Below are 21,149 nucleotides of genomic sequence, written 5' to 3' on the forward strand. Positions count from 1 at the left end.
CATTGTTGGCATTAATATGTGCCCTCTTCAGCCCTTCAGCTGATCCATAAAAATATTTAATCTGTTTCTTTTAGTAAAGAACACCATGTTTTCACTGTGACATGTAAAAATATGTCAAATATTGCTCTTTAATATCACATGTGTATATTTTCAGTCAAATATTTGCAATAAATATGTGTCAATTTCACCGTTTTTCCAGCAAGCTGCCAAATCAGTTGCATTTAAAGCAACACGCCTGAAATGCCCCTTCATCCCTAAGGTTCTAAATGTCAAATGTTTTACCTCTGATTTTTTCTATGTTTTCAAACAAAAAAAAAAAAAAAAAAACCTTTTGAAATCTTGGTCAATGAATGACATTGGCACTTTCACTAGGATCCACAACATGCTCATCTATTGGGGGCACAGTTCTTAAACCCCAATACATTTGCACATTCATTGAATGAACTTTCAAAATTTGGGTACAAAAACTCATAGTCTGCAACTTGAGGTCAAATGTTGCACTATGATTAATTGAGGTTATTGGACTATGCCATTGGGATGAGGCTATTGTGGTTCATAGTGTTTGAATAAATAAACATTGATGTGTCAAATATCTGCTAAAGAGAAATGGGCTATTCCAGTTGATATCCATACACCCCGTATGGAAGACATGACCTTAATCCTCCACACAGGGGGTGTAGATTTCAAATGGGGTAACCTGAATGAATATCTAACTTGAGGAAATAATACTGTGTGATGTGGGAGAAAAAAGTTAAAAAGGGGAAAAGGAAAATTGAAAAGCATTACTCTTGAGGAAGAAATCACCCTCTGTACCCCTTGACCAGGCAGCAAAAATTATTAAAAGAACAAAATACATCAAAATTACATTACCAATCTTAAAATAATTTGTAAATGTTTCCAAATTGTATACAAATTAAGATTACCAAAAAAGGCCAAGATTATTGATAAATTATGAGATATAAAAAAAGAAAAGAAACTAGGTTACAGTGGCATAGCGTGAGTCATCCTATGGGGCACCAACCATGATGGGGGGGGGCAGGCCTGATGGAGAGGGGCACAAGGCCTGATGGAGGGGGCACAAGCCTATGGGATTTTCTGACTTTTCAAATCGATTGGGGAGAGGGCACATCCCCTATAAAAGACATGACCTTAATCTTATGCAGTGAGTGTAAATTTCAAATGGGATTACCTGAATAGGTGACTCCATTTGAAAGGTACACCCCCTGTGTGGAAGCTTAAAGTCATATCATTCTAAGGGGTATATGGATTTCAATTGGAACAGCCCAATAATAATAGACTGATATCACCCCTATCATCACCTTAAATGCTCTGCATGCCAGCCATAGGCTTCAACATAAAAACTCCCAAGTTCAAGAATTTTTTTTCAAAATATCAAGAGTTATCTCAATAACCACTGTACCAAAACTAGGCTTGTTTGTACTCATTTTAATGCATTTTTTGTGCTGATTCCAAATATGGTTGTGAAAATTCACAAATCTGAAATTTTTGAATTAAAAAAAAAAAATTTGAAACTGGTCGTCTGCAGTCAACACCAGCGTGAAGAGAGTTAAAGTAGAATCTTGTCATCGGAAATATTCACAAATGCGTAAAAACAAAAGTGTAACAGGATATGCATAGAGATACTTAATGTACAACTGTTTAACTTTTGAGTGATTAAAACTGAGTCATTAATTAACAAAACCAGGACTGAAATTAATCATCTTTAAATTAAATCAAAACTGTAATCACAACACAGTGTGTGTTTACTACATGTACAACTGATATGGTGTGTTTGGTTGAAAAGACTAGCCCTACTATACTAGGGCCATTGGACTGTGGCAATCAAACCCACTCTGTATCATAGAACCTGGTATATCCAGAGAACTGCTAAACCCAGTTCTCTGGATATACCAGGTTCTATCCAGAGAACTGCTCAAGTTGACTACTCTGGTTTTAGCGGTTCTCTGGGTATAGTTTGTTTAAAAGGCCCTATAGTAGGGCTAGAAAAGACGTAAACCATGATTTGTTTGTCTTATATTAAGGGCTCGGACACACATCTTTGCACAGTATTTTTTGTGGGATCTGAGAGTGCATCAGACACACCAAATTGCATTCTGAATGTCCTTCTGATAGCAAATAATTTTGATTTTTTTTTTTCAATGTTTAGGTCTTTTATGAAAACTCTGTGTATATCTTCAATATGAAAGGTCATACTTTTCATATGATGGTCATAAGTATACCATAGAATTCCGTCTAGAAGCATATATGCCTCTAAACGAGGTTTTTTTTAACGAAAGATACGAAAGGCCAATACCCTTCTCAAAAACATTGCAATAGATTGGTCTTACAAAATACATAAACATACAGTCGCCTTTATCAGTAATATAAGCCGTGTTCAGACGGGCTTAGGGGTAAGTTCGTGTTAAGCTAACACGAAGCTACCTCTGAGGTAGCTTCGTGTTAGCGCCCTCGCCTGAACAAGTATCGTGTTAACTACCTCGAAGCTTAACACGGAAGATTTACCTCAGAGAAATCTCTGTGGTAGCGCGCTAACACGAAGCGATCGTTCCGTGTTAGCGCCCGTATGAACAAGATTCGGGGGTAAGCTTGACCTTATGGTTACAACACTTACAGGTTCGCAGTATTTTAAATTTCTTTAGCAATAAATTCACAATAATCTCCGTTTCTCATCGAGAATGAACATGATGAAAGAAGCGCAACAAAAACGAAAAAAAAACAAAAAAACAAAAAACAACAACAACAAAAAACAAAACCCATTAAACTGGTTAAAAGAAGAAACGGAAGAGCTGAAAGATAAAGAAATTGAGTGGAGAAGAAAATAACAGCTAAAAAACACGTGTAGGACATTGCCCTGAAACTAAGAGCCATCGGCTTTTACAGTGTACTTGCAGTATAATGCAAGCAAACGACCCTATAACTTCCAGGAAATTCCTATATTTACCACGAAGCAAAGACCGAGCCGTGCAGCTAACACGGAGTGCTTAGAGTTAAAGACCACGAGGAAGGACCGTGTGGACAAGTATCCGTGTTAAGTCATGACCTTGCACTACCTACCTCCGTGTTACGGTAACACGGAGGTAAGCTCCCGTGTGATCATGCCTATAGTTGTTCAAACTCCAAATAACGTTTTTGTTGAGAGTGTCTGCCTCTTGTCTCTTGTGTCAAAAAAACCTCGTTTAGTGGCATATGCTTGTAGACGGAATTTTACGGTATATCATTAGATTTATAAAGTTTACTTTACTATGTCAAAAATGTCAATTTTTAATGATTTGCTTTAAAATTTGAATTACATCGCAAATTTAAATCAAAAATCAAAATTATTTGATATCAGAAAGACATTCCTCATATTCAGAATGCAAGTTGATCTGCCTGATGTGCTCTCAGGTCCCGGTTACTCCTTCATGTAATTATACACAAAATTAGGGTTAGGGTTAGGATTAGGGTTAGGATTAGGGTTAGGGTTAGGATTAGGGTTAGGGTTAGGATTAGGGTTAGGATTAGCTTACACGAAATAATTACATGAAGGATCGACCCAGGTCCCACAAAAATATTATGCAAAGGTGTGTGACCGGAGTGGAGATTACCATGATAATATTAATAAAGAATCAAATCATTTCAAAATTGAATCAAATAATCTATAAGCAGTTCAATCTATCTGCAGTAACTGGTGAGTAGTTGATTTAATTTTTTTGAACAATTTTATTTTGAAATTTAGATAGACCCGTCAAAAATAGCTTTATTTATTTTTAAATTTGTTATCCTAAACTTAGAATTAAACTAAATTCAACTTTGTTTTTCATCAAAATCTAATAACAAACTTCAGATTTCATTTTGTTTTAGGCTTACTCAAGAAAATCTTGCAATCTAGTTTCAGGGATGAAAGTCCACTTTTGACAAAAAGCTTGAATAAGTCTGAAAACAGTGTTAAAATGACCAGAATGGCCCTAATACGGGCTGAAAATAAAAGAAATTGCGTAAATCTGGACTACAAAAAAGCCTGAATGCAGGCAAAAGCCTGAAAACTTAAGCCCTGCTAATTTAGACTAGTGCTTTAAAGTTACTCCTTCATTCTTGATTCTAAAGTTTAGATTCAGAAAGTTGCTCCTTGAAACCGACCGGCGTTTCAATTCAGAGTAATCTATGCACACCTTGTCCTCTTGATGGGAATTTCAATACATGCTCCTGTATAATGTAACGCTAATTTATGCAGACCTGGTAATCTTTATAAAAGCCAAACCTTCACACGGACCTGAGTTTTAGTGGAATAATTTAAGAAAATCTCTGTAATCTTATTGGAAACTTAAAACTTTCTCCTTCATAAACTTAAGTCCCGGCTTTTAATTCAAGTCTAATTTCAGGCAGACCTGGTAATCTTTACAAAATTGCACAACCAAGCTGTGTAACAATTACTTCACTAACACTCTAAACAATAGGGCTTGCTGAAATAGGTGAGAAACACCCGTGAGCAACGACTTGTCCAGCTACGGTATACACACCGCCTCTGCCAAAATATCTCATGGCTATTATTTTGAAGTCTCCTTTGAACATGACCATTGATAGAATAAACGAGAACAATACGCAATGGGGTGATTGATATGTGATCGTAACTGACCAAGCGCGGAACAATAAACGTCCAGACATAAGCGATAAGAATAACGTTGACTCGCGTCCATGGGAAGGCTAAACACAAATAAAATGAGACCACTGACCGATTTTTCGGCTATTGTTTGAACACGCCACAACTGCCAGGCAAAATTATTTGTTAAAATATGTGATTCTTTTTTCTTTCTTTTTTTGTGCTTAATAAATTAGGTCTAGGTTACCAGCTAATCAAGGTTTTCTTGTGAAAAGGCAGTATGTTGCATTCGTCTGCTGTACACCATACTTCCTTTTCGGTTGGTTTCTAGGACATTGTTGTGGTTATAAATGAGTGTAAAGCGGTGCAGTGTACTAAAATTACAAGTAAGAATTGTCTTTTGCCATGGTATATTATTATACCAGGCCTGTATGCATGATTTTTTTGGGGGTGGGGATTTTGAAAAAGTGGACTATACAGCATAGCAGACAACAAATAGCAAGATATTTAGACCGTGTGATCATACCTTGTACATATTTCTTCCAAGTCAAGTTTCGTACATATAAGTTCAATAATACATCATTTAGTCTGTGTGAACATACCTTGTAAATATTTCTTCCAATTCAAGTTTTGTACATATAATTTAGAAAATAAAGCTCAACACTCATCATCTGCAAATTAAGCTTACTTCCATCTTCCCCCGTGCACACGCACACACACAATACAGCATAGCAGACAACAACAACAACAGTTCCACAGCGGAATTCATTAGCCCAAGTTCAGGATATTAATTATCTCTAAATTAAAAACTGTCAGATGAATTTAAAACCCCTCCGTAAGTGATATTATGCATATTCCATTAATTTGAAAGCATTCTCGGCTCACTAATGCATGCATTGAAAATTGGTCCAAATATTTTGTGCTTGTATATTTTTTACACCTTCATTATCTTACAGCGCATTTGGAAGTATTTTGTTTATTGTAGCTAATATTGTGACATGTTTATTCTATTTTTAAAACACACAAAGTGTAATATTTATACATTTCTCATATATTTACTTTGATGTTCTATATGATGCAGCAGTCAGTGGCGTAGCCAGGGCTTTTTAGGGGGGGGAGAGGGGCAAGGCAACTTGGGAGGGGGGGCAAAATTTGACAAAAAGTACAAAAAATGCATACAAATCTTAAATATCCGGTAGCCGCATCCCACAAGGGGGGGGGGGGCGGCAAGACTTCTCATGGGGTGGGGCAGCTTCCCTTTACCCCCCCCCCACTGGTTAAGTCACTTACAGCAATCATAATACCAGATGGTAAGAGGATGAGATAGAAGTAAAGAGAAAGGCAGATTCTTGATGATGGATTCTTATACCTTTAACTTAAAACTTTGTTCATACACTACTCACAAACACACTGTGCCACTTGGAACATCATGATGGAAGTGTTGTAAGACTCTACAGTAGGGCTACACAAAAATCCTACATCTTGGTCTATAAATATGACAAATGTTTATCGTTTACCAAATTTGCCCCTAATATCTCTTCATCATGCACTCTCTAACCTTAAATATTTCATTTCTAGCACCCTCACTGCCTCATAGGTACAGTTCTTCCTGAGACGATTCCATGTATCGGTGGTCATTTTACACCACTATGCTAATCGTACTATCTCCCTGGTTCCGTTATTTCATCAGGACAACCCTATATGAAGACTTTAATTTCTAGCACCCTCACTGCCTCATAGATGCAGTTCTTCAAAGAGACGATTCCATGTATATTGGTGGTCATTTTACACCCCTATGCCAATCATACAATCTCCCTTGTTCCGTCATTTCATCAGGACAACCCTACATGAAGACTTTAATTTCTAGCACCCTCACTGCCTCATAGGTGCAGTTCTTCAAAGAGACGATTCCATGTATTGGTGGTCATTTTACACCCCTATGCTAATCGTACAATCTCCCTTGTTCTGTTATTTCATCAGGACAACCCTATATGAAGACTTTTAATTTCATTCTCTTAAAATTATTGGGGTGTAAAAATATTGACTAACTTAACAACACCAGGTACTAATTGTAAAAGCCGTAGTTAAGGACATGATTCATCAATTATTTTCGGAGACACACTTTGGGTCATATCATTCATTAAGATTATTAAATGATAGTGATCCAGCTATCTTGTTTCTTAAAAGCGTGCATTTCCGGGATGGGGGACGAGTGCTCGTCGTTCACATTGTACTTGCTTTACTGACTAATTAGCATGATTAAGAAAAAAAGATATGAGTAATGAAGGCTTACTGAAGATGGCTACCTGCATGTTATGTTATGTGTGCTTGTATTTGATATAGTTGTGTCCATGTTTACTGTTTGTCTTTCTGTCTGTCCGTCTGTGTGGGTGTCTGTCTGTCTGTCTGTCGGTTTGTCTGTTTACCTGACAGTGGACATGTCTTAATGTTATTCAGTTTAGTTGATTCAGTAAGATTCACTCAAAAGGGTTACAATGTACAATATAAGTTTGTGATGAGTGTGTCTACTGTCCATCCGTCTGTCCGTTTACCTGATAGTAGACAGGTCCTAATGGTATTCAGTTTAGTTGATTCAGTAAGATTCACTCAAAAGGGTTACAATGTACAATATAAGTTTGTGATGAGTGTGTCTACTGTCCATCCGTCTGTCCGTTTGTCTGATAGTGGACATGTCTTAATGGTTGGTATTCAGTTAAGTTGATTAGTAAGATTCTCTCAAAATGGTTAGTGGACAGGTCCTAATGGTATTCAGTTTAGTTGATTCAGTAAGATTCACTCAAAAGGGTTACAATGTACAATTTAAGTTTGGGATGAGTGTGTGTACTGTCCATCCGTCTGTCCGTTTGTCTGTTTACCTGATAGTGGACAGGTCCTAATGGTATTCAGTTTAGTTGATTCAGTAAGATTCACTCAAAAGGGTTACAATGTACAATTTAAGTTTGGGATGAGTGTGTGTACTGTCCATCCGTCTGTCCGTTTGTCTGTTTACCTGATAGTGGACATGTCTTAATGTTATTCAGTTTAGTTGATTCAGTAAGATTCACTCAAAAGGGTTACAATGTACAATATAAGTTTGTGATGAGTGTGTCTACTGTCCATCCGTCTGTCCGTTTGTCTGTTTACCTGATAGTGGACAGGTCCTAATGGTATTCAGTTTAGTTGATTCAGTAAGATTCACTCAAAAGGGTTACAATGTACAATATAAGTTTGTGATGAGTGTGTCTACTGTCCATCCGTCTGTCCGTTTGTCTGTTTACCTGATAGTGGACAGGTCCTAATGGTATTCAGTTTAGTTGATTCAGTAAGATTCACTCAAAAGGGTTACAATGTACAATATAAGTTTGTGATGAGTGTGTCTACTGTCCATCCGTCTGTCCGTTTGTCTGTTTACCTGATAGTGGACAGGTCCTAATGGTATTCAGTTTAGTTGATTCAGTAAGATTCACTCAAAAGGGTTACAATGTACAATATAAGTTTGTGATGAGTGTGTCTACTGTCCATCCGTCTGTCCGTTTACCTGATAGTGGACAGGTCCTAATGGTATTCAGTTTAGTTGATTCAGTAAGATTCACTCAAAAGGGTTACAATGTACAATTTAAGTTTGGGATGAGTGTGTGTACTGTCCATCCGTCTGTCCGTTTGTCTGTTTACCTGATAGTGGACATGTCTTAATGTTATTCAGTTTAGTTGATTCAGTAAGATTCACTCAAAAGGGTTACAATGTACAATATAAGTTTGTGATGAGTGTGTCTACTGTCCATCCGTCTGTCCGTTTGTCTGTTTACCTGATAGTGGACAGGTCCTAATGGTATTCAGTTTAGTTGATTCAGTAAGATTCACTCAAAAGGGTTACAATGTACAATATAAGTTTGTGATGAGTGTGTCTACTGTCCATCCGTCTGTCCGTTTGTCTGTTTACCTGATAGTGGACAGGTCCTAATGGTATTCAGTTTAGTTGATTCAGTAAGATTCACTCAAAAGGGTTACAATGTACAATATAAGTTTGTGATGAGTGTGTCTACTGTCCATCCATCTGTCCGTTTGTCTGATAGTGGACATGTCTTAATGGTTGGTATTCAGTTAAGTTGATTAGTAAGATTCTCTCAAAATGGATAGTGGACAGGTCCTAATGGTATTCAGTTTAGTTGATTCAGTAAGATTCACTCAAAAGGGTTACAATGTACAATATAAGTTTGTGATGAGTGTGTCTACTGTCCATTTGTCTGTCCATCCGTGTGTCTGTATGCCTGTTTACCTAATAGTATAGACAGGCACTAATGATATATATTCAATAAGATTCACATAACAAGTTGATACACAGGGACCACATTTTCATGTTAAACCTTTAGCCTTAAAAACACAGCTCAAAAATCACAATTTTAAGGGGGGTGGAGTTCACCTTTTTTGCATTGGAGAGAAAGGTCCATATTATAGAAAATCCACACCCCTCCAAAGAAAATCATGTGTACAGGCCTGTATAATTCCAACTCATTTCTTACAAAATAATGTGGAGTCAACATGATACATTAAGAATGCATAGACTATGTCTGTCACTCAACATAAATATAATGATAGTCTTGCCCCAGTGGCTTCTTCGGATATCGAGTTACCTTCACCCCTCCCGATGGCATCAATGTTGATTAAATTAATTCAAATCCATTTGAAATTAACATTTCCATTTGTTGACAAAACAGATATGATGACTGCCCCTATCTACATATTGGGCTATCCCAGTTGAAATCCTTACACCCCCTGTAGAAGATGTGAACTTGATCTTCCACACATGGGGTGTAGATTTCAAACGGAGTCACCTAATTAAGGTTATTAATTATTTTAAACTGTTGCGATTTGGTCATTCACAGCATCTTGCGAATGGTAGTGAGCTTTAGCAAAAACTGCATTGCTCATTTCATAGCGAACGTGTAAAAGAATTCAAATATCACAGATATATTTGGTAGGTCCTGTGGTTCTTGAGTTATGTTGTAAAGAGGGCTGAAACAACAACACTTTTGTAAAACATACATAACTCAATAACAACAATAAAATAAGCAAGTTTACAAGGTATAGGATTTGTAGAATGATGTTTTGCAAAACATCAAGGTGTTATATTTCAATAATATATGGATCTAGATAATGAAAATTGATTTTTTTTAGTTGCTTCGATCAACAATACCTCGTCTACCCTTAAGTAACTCTATTTGAAAATTCACACTCCCTGGTGGAAGATTAAGGTCTTGTCTTCCATGGGGGGGGGGGGGGTATAGATTTCAAATGGAACAGCCAATTCAACCTGAATTAGGGGTGCAAGCCTTCACTCTTGGTCGAGGGAAATAATTTGGATAAAAGCGGCCACATACAGGGAGCTGATAGTTTAGAATATGAATTGTCATTACTTTAATTAACGTCATGACTTTCCATGATTTGGTGTATTTTTTTCTGTAACACTATAATGTTATTTTGTAAAAATCACACATGTGGATAAAATGTATTTTTTTAAATACTGCTATTGGCATGATAAAAAAAAAGGCATTAGGTCATTCCAGTTGAAAACCGTACACCCCTATGGAAGCCATGACCTTCATCTTCCACACAGGGAGTGTGAATTTCAAATGGGGTCACCTGAATGGGTGACTTAATTTGAAATCTACACCCCCTGTGTTGGAGATTAAGGTTATGTCTTCCACTGGGGGTGTATGGATTTCAAGTGGAATAGCCAGTCTGTGCAGGCTGAAAATAGGGGGCGCTGTTCTTATTTCTCAAGTGTTCATCTTAATTTGTAATAACAAATGCAATTTTTATCAAATTTCATAAACACTTTCAGGAAATATAATCAAAACCTTCATAATATCGTAACATGGGGTAGAAAAGATGAACTTACTGCCTTAATCTTTCCTGGTAAAGAAAAACCCTCAAAATTTTACCATAATTTACTGTTCCACAAACTTCTAAACAACCACCCCACATCCCCTCCAACCAGTAGGCCTATACTACAACTCCACTCCCTCTCCCTCATATCCAGCAAATATGCACATATAACATATTGATAGTATTTTTGTCCTTGGGAAAGACAATTCAGGAAGTTGTTTACAAAAAACCCATAACCCAAAACGCATGGGCCATTTTTTGTGGCGATGATGCCAGTTGTGACGAAACAATGAATATTTATTTTCATTTCATTTCATTTCATTTTATTAGAAAAAGCATCGTGGCCCTAAGGCCAAATTGAGCAATTTTTACATTAATTAAAAGACAACAAAATATTACTAAATTACAAATACAAAATATTTAAACAACAAATTTAAATTCAAATAATGCAAGATAAAAGATGAAAAATAACACACCCTAAACTACCTCCCTCCTTCACCTCCAATCTCCCACTCTACCCCTTCACACTCAATGTGCACAAGTATGCATAACAGATCCTGGAAAGATATTTTCCTAGGATGCAATGATAGTATTTTTGTCCTTGGGAGAAACAATCCAGGAAGTACTTAGTCCAGTCAAGATCTGATTCCCATGTTCACCAGATATCCTTCTTACATAACAGGCCCCTGGGCACTCTACTACTGGACATCATTATAACTGGACATCAAATGGCTGACCACTATGGCAAGCCAAGGGGGCCAAAAGCGTGGAACAGCTACGCGTAGCTTCTTTCTCGTTACGAGCAGCTGTTTGACCAATCAAAATAGTCAAATTTAATCACGTGGTTGGGTCGTTAGCTGCCTCTTTCACAATTATTATCTTGTAATTAATTTACGGAATTAGCATAGATAACGAACGGGTAAAGGAGGCCAAATCACAGCACGTGTCAAGAGAACATGTTGCTAATGCCTGGCTAAAATGACACAAAGCATATTTATTTAGTGTTTCCAAGTTTACACCGTGTTTAATAGCAAGTAACTTTATACTCGGGCTGTATTAGCGGTGCAGGGGATATGAAGGTCAAACAACAACAACTACTGATGTAAAGCGCTGTGTAAAGATATTGCAGGAAAGCGATATCACATGCCACTGTGTAAATATGGAGAGAGTAAAATGGGTCATCAATTTTTTCGGGGGGGTTCCTAAATTTACAAAGAGTCAGCGTCAATAAATTGCGGCCCTCACTATTTCGGCATCAAAATGTTATGACCCCGACACGCACCACCGATACATCGCGTACCCCTAGACAGGCTAAAATTGTATTGAAATCAGTCTTTTTGAATACAATAAACACACTATCTGTAGTCATCTTGTGACTCCCTACATTTTGTCATTATCAATTTATGACCCCCCTCCCCCTTATTTTTCTTTCCAAAAAAGTATGACCCCTATATTTGGGATCCCTTCCAAGAAAATGATAGCCCCTAAATATAGAACAATCATCATTCTGTTCAGATATTACTTTAATAGCACCTATACCATTTTTTGCTGATATACTACAGATATTTTCATTTACAAAAATTAACAACGTAATATTTGTGAGAGAGGATGTTTACATCAGCTCCACGTGTTTAAAACCGCGAATCTGATTGGTTAATAAGCTGCACGTAACGAGAAAGAAGCTGCGCGTAGCTAGTCCCACGTTCTGAGCCGCTTAGCTTGCCATAGACCACTGCTCAGACCAGACAGATGATGACCTGAATTGAGGTCACAGGTAATGAAGCAGGCTGACCATTCAGGCTGACCATTCCATTTGCCCAGCTGTGATTGACACTTGCACAGTCACTGAACTGCTATTATAGCACAGCTCAGATACAGACAGATAGCTGAACAGATAAATACTATACCAGGCCCATAAGATATATTTGGAGGGTGCGGAATTTTCAGTGGGGGTGGGAAGGGGAGGGTGATTTTGTGAAAAGTGGACTTTCCCAAAATGTAGACCTTTTTTGACCAAAAAACCACAAAAAAATGTTTCTTTTTTGCTTGCTATGCAAATTGGGATTGGGGATTTGGGACTTTCTATTACTTTTTGCAAATGGGGGGGGGGCAGACACCCCTGCATATGGGCCTGATATATACAAAGTAGTGAAATCTATTTGCCAGGATTCTTTAAAAGGAAAGAACTTCCAAAATATGCATTTTTTTTGTGTTAAAATTTTAGCTGGTTGATACCAAATTTGCAGTCCTAAATAGGTATCTAATTTTTTGTAACCATTAAAAATATTTTTCTTTGGGAGTGAAAAATCACATATAAAAAGTGACTTTTTGGTCAAAGATCCTTTCAAAGTTAGACAATTTCAGGCACTTTATTAACAATTGATTATTAAATTTTTGAGTTTTGGGATCACATTTTGACAAAATTTACATTCGTGATGGGCCTTAGCTTAATGCTCTGAGTGATAACCATAGGCTTCAAGATAAAGAGTCCAAGTTTTGAGATATTTTCTCAAAATATCAAGAGCTATCTTGACAACCACTGAACCAATACAAGGCTTGTTTGTACTCATTTTAATGCATTTTCCATGCTGATTCCAAATATGGTCATGAAAATGTACAATTCTGAAATTTGTGAATTAAAAAAAATATATTTGAAACTTGTCGTCTGTAGTCGACACCCGCGTTGAGTTATTGCTGTTGCTTACTGGACCTATTATATGATCAGATACTGTGGGCAGTGGTGGCACCAGGAATTTTTTGGGGGGGCATAGGGAAATGAATTTCAGGGAGGGGGGGGCAAAATTGACAAATTTTGCGCAAAAATGCCGCAAAAAGTGAAAATTTATGCAATTTTGGGGTTTTGCCTCAAAAGTGGGGGAAAACTGGAGAGGCAAGAAAAAAAAAAAAAAATTTTGGGGGAATGAAATGTCCCTTGCCCCCATAGCACCACCACTGACTGGGTGTATGCATGGCCTACAATGACCTACCTTGAGTGATAGGCTAACAAGCTAAATCACTTGTTGAATTTCTCATTTTGCTTTTTCATGTTTTTCGATGAAGTGAGTCCACAATACACAGAAACATCCTACTTGATATATTAAAGAGAACAATGTGTCAGTGAAAAAGCCTAATAAAAACCAACAATGGGTATTCCAGTTGAAATCCATACACCCTCTTATGGAAGATATGACCTTAATCTTCCACACAGAAGGTGTAGATTTCAAATGGAGTTACCCATTCAGGTAACCCCACTTGATATTCACACTCCCTGTGTGGAAGATTAAGGTCATATCTTCCACAGGGGGTGTATGGATTTCAACTGGAATATCGCAATGTGAAATTGCAACACACCACCTCTACCCATACATTCAACTTCTTTGCACCCTTGTTAAGTGTCTTGACATTTAAATGTTAATAAAGAAAGCAGTCGCTGGTGGGCTTTCTGGAACTGACTCAAATTCTTGATCTCTAAATCCATGCTAACAAACTCAACATTACAAGACCATATGAGAATTCTGGAAAAAAAAGCTCAACAATCAATGAAATAAAACATTATTGATGAACTAATATCAAATTTTCCTCACAGTGCAGACAAATTTCAAAACTTTATTCCACTCAGTTCCTCTGTTGTAGCATATTTTAAGCTAGGGAACAGGTCACGGTCATCATGCATGGTCTAAGAGTCAAACCCAGGACCTCAGGTTTATGAGACTATTGGTTGTATGTTGTAAGAACAGGTCTCGTTCTTGTTGCCTCCTTTACAATGTGTTACGATAGCAAAACTGTCATACCTTCATTAATTTATGTTGTTTGATCCCTTCAGTTTATTCAGATTATTGAGATGCATCACTAATTTGCAGAAGTCTCTAAACAGCTCCCCATTGAGATGAGACAGACACTGGCGACAGGCTATTCGCTGGCATAGTACACATTAGAATATGACCATTGCTAGGTCAACTGGCTTGTGCTTTCTTTGTTACGAACCACTGATCGAAATGATCACAACACAAAGCCTATAGCATATCATAATTCAGAACAGGTGTGTGAGCCCAGGTTTGAACCAGTAACCAATAGTTACTACAAACATGAACTACGGCAGTGAATAGGCAAAATATTTTTAATACAGAAAATCTCAGAATGTCACTCATACAAGATTGACCTGGTCACCCCTACCTTAAGTGTAAATATAAAGGTAAAAATATTTAAAAAGAAAAAAAAATCTGTTTCACATCAGCCAGTTATGATTGTATCATTATGATCCTTCACATTGCAAACCACCTCTATGCTGAAGTCACCTCCACAAAACACTTTCGCAGATCGTCAAAAAAGTTTACAAAAAATTATAAATTTTGCATTTTCATAACCATAATTGTCAATTGTCATGAACATTGCATTCTAATGAGTACAAATAAGCCTAGTATTTGTGATGTTGATACATCGCATAATATACGACAAATCATTTCAAATCAATGTCTTATTTCACATCGTGAGCCCTGTGGTATTAACGTTTGTCTTATTGTGTGACCTATTTCTCCAGGGCCAGGAAATCAGCATATCACATAAATTTGAGACATCTTTCACAACCTGAACGCAGTCTCTTCACACGTCCCTATAATTATCCGTAATAATCCTTCCAATTAGATGTACCTGTAAGTTTACCAGTGGATATTTGATTGGTGGTGGCAGAGTTGGTCAGCTTCACACTTGGTTAGAAACTTTTCTGTAGAATTCTCAGGTTACAAACCATTTCTGTCTTCACTTTGCTGGTGTGTAGAGAGGGTAGTGATTTTAGAATAAACCTGCCAGTGGTACATAAACAGGGTTGCCAGAAAAACATACCCCCTCCCCTCCAAAGTTATGACAACTTCTAACCGTTCTGTCAATGTCATTACCAGGCAGCAAGAATTTTTTTTTTGGGGGGGGGGGGGGCAAAGTGAATTTGGGGGCAGGGGAAAATCAACAAATTTTGCACAAAATTGCAGCAGAAATTAGAAATTTTCGTAATTTTGGGTTTTTACTGGGGGAAAAGGGGTTGGAAGAGTTCTGACTGGGGTGGCATTTTCCCCATGCCCCCTGTGGCGCCGCCACTGGTCATTACACATTTAGTTTGTTTACAGCAATCAATATACAGTGTCCCCCATCAATGTTGTATCATGAAACGCCCCCATTTGACAATATTTATTGTCCGTGAAGACATTCATCAGGTTTGTAGATAATTTAAATAATTTGGAAGATCTTAAAAAAAAACCCAAAATATTGACACTGACCTGGCAGTTTTGTACGTCTTATCGACATTAGTATCCCATCATCCTCTTTGCTGGTGGTAACACAGCTCCTCCAAGTGGCAGCACTACGGGAGGGGGGGGGGTGGGTGGAATTTATTTGCAAATATTTTTCTTTCCCCCAGTAAAAACCCAAAATTAAGAAAATATCCAGTATTTGCGACAATTTACCACAAAAATTTATTGATTTTGCCCCCCCCCCAAAATTCACTTTTCCCCTATGCCCCCCAGTGCCACAACTGACATTTGTAAGAGGAAGTGGATCGATTGGGCTCCAAAACCCCAACTCTAGCAACATGTACAAATTCATGTCTAGCTGCTGTTGTAAACTTTCCTACAAGGAAGTCATTTGGGTTAATCTTCTCTAAATCCTAGCTAGGTTTTCTTTTTTGATCCGACCTATTACCTGAGTGTACAAGACAGTATATAACCTCACGATGACCTGTTACGAATAAATACTGTCAATTTAAGCTTCCTTCTGCAAGGTGCAATTTTTAAGGGCTGTACAATATTATTATGTGTACCTCAGGGTGGTGAATTCTCAAAACGGTCTTCCAAAAATTGCTTGCCCACCCCCAAAAAAAAATCTTTGCACCCTTTTAATGTGCCAAAAAATATTTGCCCCCCCTTTTACACATATATGCCAGATTTTGGGGAACCTTAAATTGTGTAATTATGTGATGTGAACAAAGCAACCAAGATATATTGTACACTTGAACCTTCTCCTAATGTTTCTAATATCGAAACGGTACTCAAGTTGTATGTGCAACAAATCGCTTGTCCCCTCCCCCTTTGACAAGCCAAAACTGCTTACCCCCCTCTTTTTGTCATGACAAAAATCTTCCCCCCTAATAATTTACCAATCAGTTGTAAACAAATTCAGTTTCCCATCCAAGACTTGAACTTGAGACCTCTAGTTATTGACATCTTTTCACTTACCTATGACTGATGTAAGCAGTTCATTGATTGGTCTAAGCAGTTCATTGATTGATCTAAGCAATTCCCTGATTGGTCTAAGCAGTTCATTGATTCATCTAAGCAGTTATTTGGTTCTTCATACCATACCTGATTCAATGAAACCTGTAAATGAAAATACAAAGAAGGAAAAGGTACATGAATATTGATATATCTATACTAATAAAATAATGAGCGGTCTCTCTCTATCTGTCTGTCTATCTGTCTATCTATCTGTCTGTCCGGCTATGCGTTTCGCCGTGCTTCGACGCACGCGCTGAAATTTCGCATATAGGTAGGTATTGGGAAAAGCATGTCGGCCATGTGGTTTTGAAGGTCATCGGAGGTCAAGGTCAAAGGTCAAAATTTCAAACTTTGTCCGATCGGGCCCAAACTTGGTGGGTGGAATCCTTGATAGGAGGGGACTATAATGCGCGAAATAAAATCGAGGTCAACCGAGGTCAAAGGTCATTACGGAGGGGTCAAATTTCAAACTTTGTCCGACCGGGCTCAAACTTGGTGGGTCGAAACCTTCGTATGAGGGGAGCATGAAAAACATTATATGGAGGTCATCCGAGGTCAAAGGTCAAAGGTCATGGATTTCAAACTTTGTCCTATAGGGTTCAAACTTGGTGGGTGCAATCCTTGATACTGAGGGGAATATATGCATAAAACAAAATTGAGGTCAACCGAGGTCAAAGGTCATGTAGGGGCTAAATTTAAACTTTGCCCTATTGGGCTTAAACTTGATAGGTGGAATCCTTTGTATCACTGAGGGGAGCATGAAAAATTGCACCAAGGTCATCCGAGTTCAAAGGTCATCTGGGGTCAAACAGTATCGCTATCATGCCAGTGCTCTCACAGCATCTGGGCTCTCACAGCCGCAGGTGCACTATATATATAGAAGTTCATAGATATCACTCCAAAGAAGTCTGCAAGAATGGTAAATTATTGAATATACTTGATTTTCTACACTTGTGGGGAGTGAACCCTGGGGTGACACCTTTGGTGATAGGTTGGGGTTCTATATTAGCCCTACTATATGGCCTTTTAAACACTATATCCGAGAACCACTAAATCCCACTTGACCCTCTCCAAAAAAAAAAAAAAAAAAAAATCTGGGAAATTGGCAGTAACTGGGTTTAGCAGTTCTCTGGATATAGCCAGGTTTTATGATATAGCATGGTATTAGATCGCCACAGTCAAAAGGCACTCTACTAATAGGGCTATTCTATATCAGTGACAAGTAGTGGCGGCACTAGGGGGGGGGCCAGACCCCAGTCAGAACCCCCCAGTTGCTCCCAAGTAAAAACTTAAAATTAAAAAAAAGTTCATTTTTGCAGGAATTATGCACAAAATTTGTTGCTTTTGACCCTCCACCGGAATTCACTTTGCCCCCCCCTTGAAATCTGCTATGGATGCAAGACAAAGTAGCTCATAGTCCCGGGGGTACCACACCCTACCAAAATCAAACTTGAGTACCCCCCCCACACACACACACCGGGCTAAAACCCACTTGCTCCCTCATCCAACTCAGACTTCATCTGATTTGCTAGGACCATGAAAAGAAAATGTCTCCACTTGAGGGAATTAATCACCAACCCACATAAAATGGGCTATTCCAGTTACAATCCATACTCCCCCTATGGAAGATATATCCTTAATCTCCCACACAGGGGGTGTAGATGTCAAATGGAGTCACCCATTCATGTAATGTCATTTGAAATTCACACTCCCTACGTGGAAGATTAAGGACATGTCTTACATATAGAGGGAGTATGGATTTCAACTGGAACAGCCCAATGGCCTACTTAGTGTCTATTTAGTCCCTTTTATCCAACAGTTTATCTGATTTTCGGTATAATTGACATATCATACGATTTCATCAATATGAACTTTAATCATTTAGAACATTCTAGAAACACCACTTTAAAGGTCATCAACTTTCCAATATAGCCCCAGTTAATGAAAGAACTTTACACACAATGAATAACATTTTATCTGATTTTCGGGAACTCGTTCGGGGCAAGAGCGTATTACTCATGCTATCTACGTTTATGGTGTCTGCATTTCTAGTTAGAGCTTTATTATCTTGATTTCACCATGCAAGGCAAGAGGGTGTATCCCACTATGATTTTAAGAACTTTGCTGTTCAAACCTTAACCTTATTCTTTTGTAATGGCCTGCGTGCTGGCCATAGACTTCAACGTAAAAAGTCCAAGTTTTGAGAAATTTTTTCAAAATATGAAGAGCTACCTCAAGAACCTCTGAACCAATACTGGGCTTTTTTTTCTGCTTGATCGCATCGCAAATTGTAAAAATAATGTCCGTCTTGCGAGTGTCAGTGGCTTTAAAGATTGGGCTATTCCACTTGAAATCCAATCCCCTATGGAAGACATGGCCTTATTAATCTCCCACACAGTGTAGATTTCAAATGGAGTCACCCATTCAGGCAACCCCATTTGAAATTCCTAGAGGGTGTATGAATTTCAACTAGAATAGCCCAAATGTCTATCATGTATCTGTGGCTTCTGCGTTTGTTCATCGTCGTCTGCTGTAAATACTTTATAGCGAGAAATTTTCGCGGGGTGTAATTTTTACGCTTTTCACAGTCATACAGGCGGCCACAAACTTTTAACGCTGCAAAAATATTTATCACACATAGTACTTAATGCGAATATATTCGGAAACGTGAATTAAACACCCACTTAACTGTCCAGAATTGATAAAATTTCGAAAAATTAATCCAGCGAAATTATCTCACTTTACAGTAGGTTGCATCTCAAGAACCACTGTAATTTACATCACACTTATGAACCACAATGGCCTCATCCCAATGGCATAGTTTAATAACCTCAATCAAACAATCAAAGTGCACAATTTGACCTCAAGTTGCAGAGTATGAGTTTTTGTACCCAAATTTTCAAAGGTCAGCCAATGATATACAAATGTATCGGGGTTAAAGAACTGTGCCTGATAGATGAGCATGTTGCGGATCCTAGTGACAACATTGCTACATTGAAAAGAGCAAATGGGAGCTGTATTGTTCACTAGGATCCACAACATGCTCATCTATCAAGGCACAGTTCTTTAACCCCAATACATTTGTATTGTATATCCATTGAATGACCTCTGAAAATCAGGGTACAAAAACTCATACCCTGCAACTTAAGGTCAAATTTTGCACTATGAGTGTTTAATTGAGGTTATTGAACTATGCCATTGGGATGAGGCCATTGTGGTCCATAGTGTCTGCAGACTGCACCCACATGTAGATACACCCTTTTCCCCTGAAACACCTGATGCTGTGTTCTTACAGTACAAGTCTTAATTTTGTGGGGGTGGGGGGAAATGTATTCCCTTGAGGAATTTCTGTCGTTAATAAATCAATAATTAAATTAAATCTAACATGAATGTATTATGGCTGGGTTGGCACAGACACCCAAACAAATAACATCAACAACATCGGAAACAGGCTATTTCACTCCTGGAATCGTAGGAAAATAATGGGGGAAATTGATGTGTACTAGATAGACAGCAATAAGTACATAATGTTTGATCACAATTACATGCAGCATAGTGTGATCTTAGTGTAGGACTTGAATCTAGACCTAATTCCTAACTTAGATTCCGGGGGGGGGGGGTCACCCCCATTGTGGCCTGTACACCATCCGCGATAATAAAAACGCGTAAAAAGGGTAGTTTTTCGTGGGTAGGCATGATACGCGCGTATCGTGTTTAGGGTGTCAAAAACGTGAAAAATTGGAAAAAAGGGTAGCAAAATTCCAATTTCTAATACGCTGAAATGAAATTTAGGGTATGAAATTTGATGCAAGGAATAAAATCCCTGTTTAGGGTGTGAAAAAAGGCCTGTGTTACCTGTTTAGGGTATTGTTATTGTTTTAGCCAAGGGTTAAATCCTTGTTTAGGGTGCTTTTTAGAAGTTGATTATCGCGGATGGTGTACAGGTCACAATGGGAGTGACACCCCCGGGCTTAGATTATGACCCCATTTCTGGCTTTTGAACAATCTGGCTACTTTTCAACATTGGCTCTTGCGACTGATATAGATTCCTGTATCATAGAAACCAATGTTTGGGAGAAAAATTGAGTGACTTTTTGATTATTGCACCCACGCTTCGAGCAGAAATTTTTTGCTAACCCCGTCTCAATCTTATAGTAAGTACACCTTGCTAGCTATCTACATTGGTCGTCTGGTCCTGTCAACTATAAATTGCCATATACAAGCTACGCATGGGCTGTATAGTCGGCACGCTCAATGAAGTCTTTCCATTGCATAAACCGTCTCGCTATACAGGTAAAGATTACCTGTCGTCCCACCGCACAGGTAGATAAGAGATGACCTAACTTCTGACTTACTGCATCAAACTCTGCTGTAGTGTCTGATCACTACAATATGAAATTGATAAA

This window comes from Amphiura filiformis, chromosome 2 (genome assembly GCF_039555335.1).
Source record: "Amphiura filiformis chromosome 2, Afil_fr2py, whole genome shotgun sequence".
Taxonomy (NCBI): Eukaryota; Metazoa; Echinodermata; class Ophiuroidea; order Amphilepidida; family Amphiuridae; genus Amphiura; species Amphiura filiformis.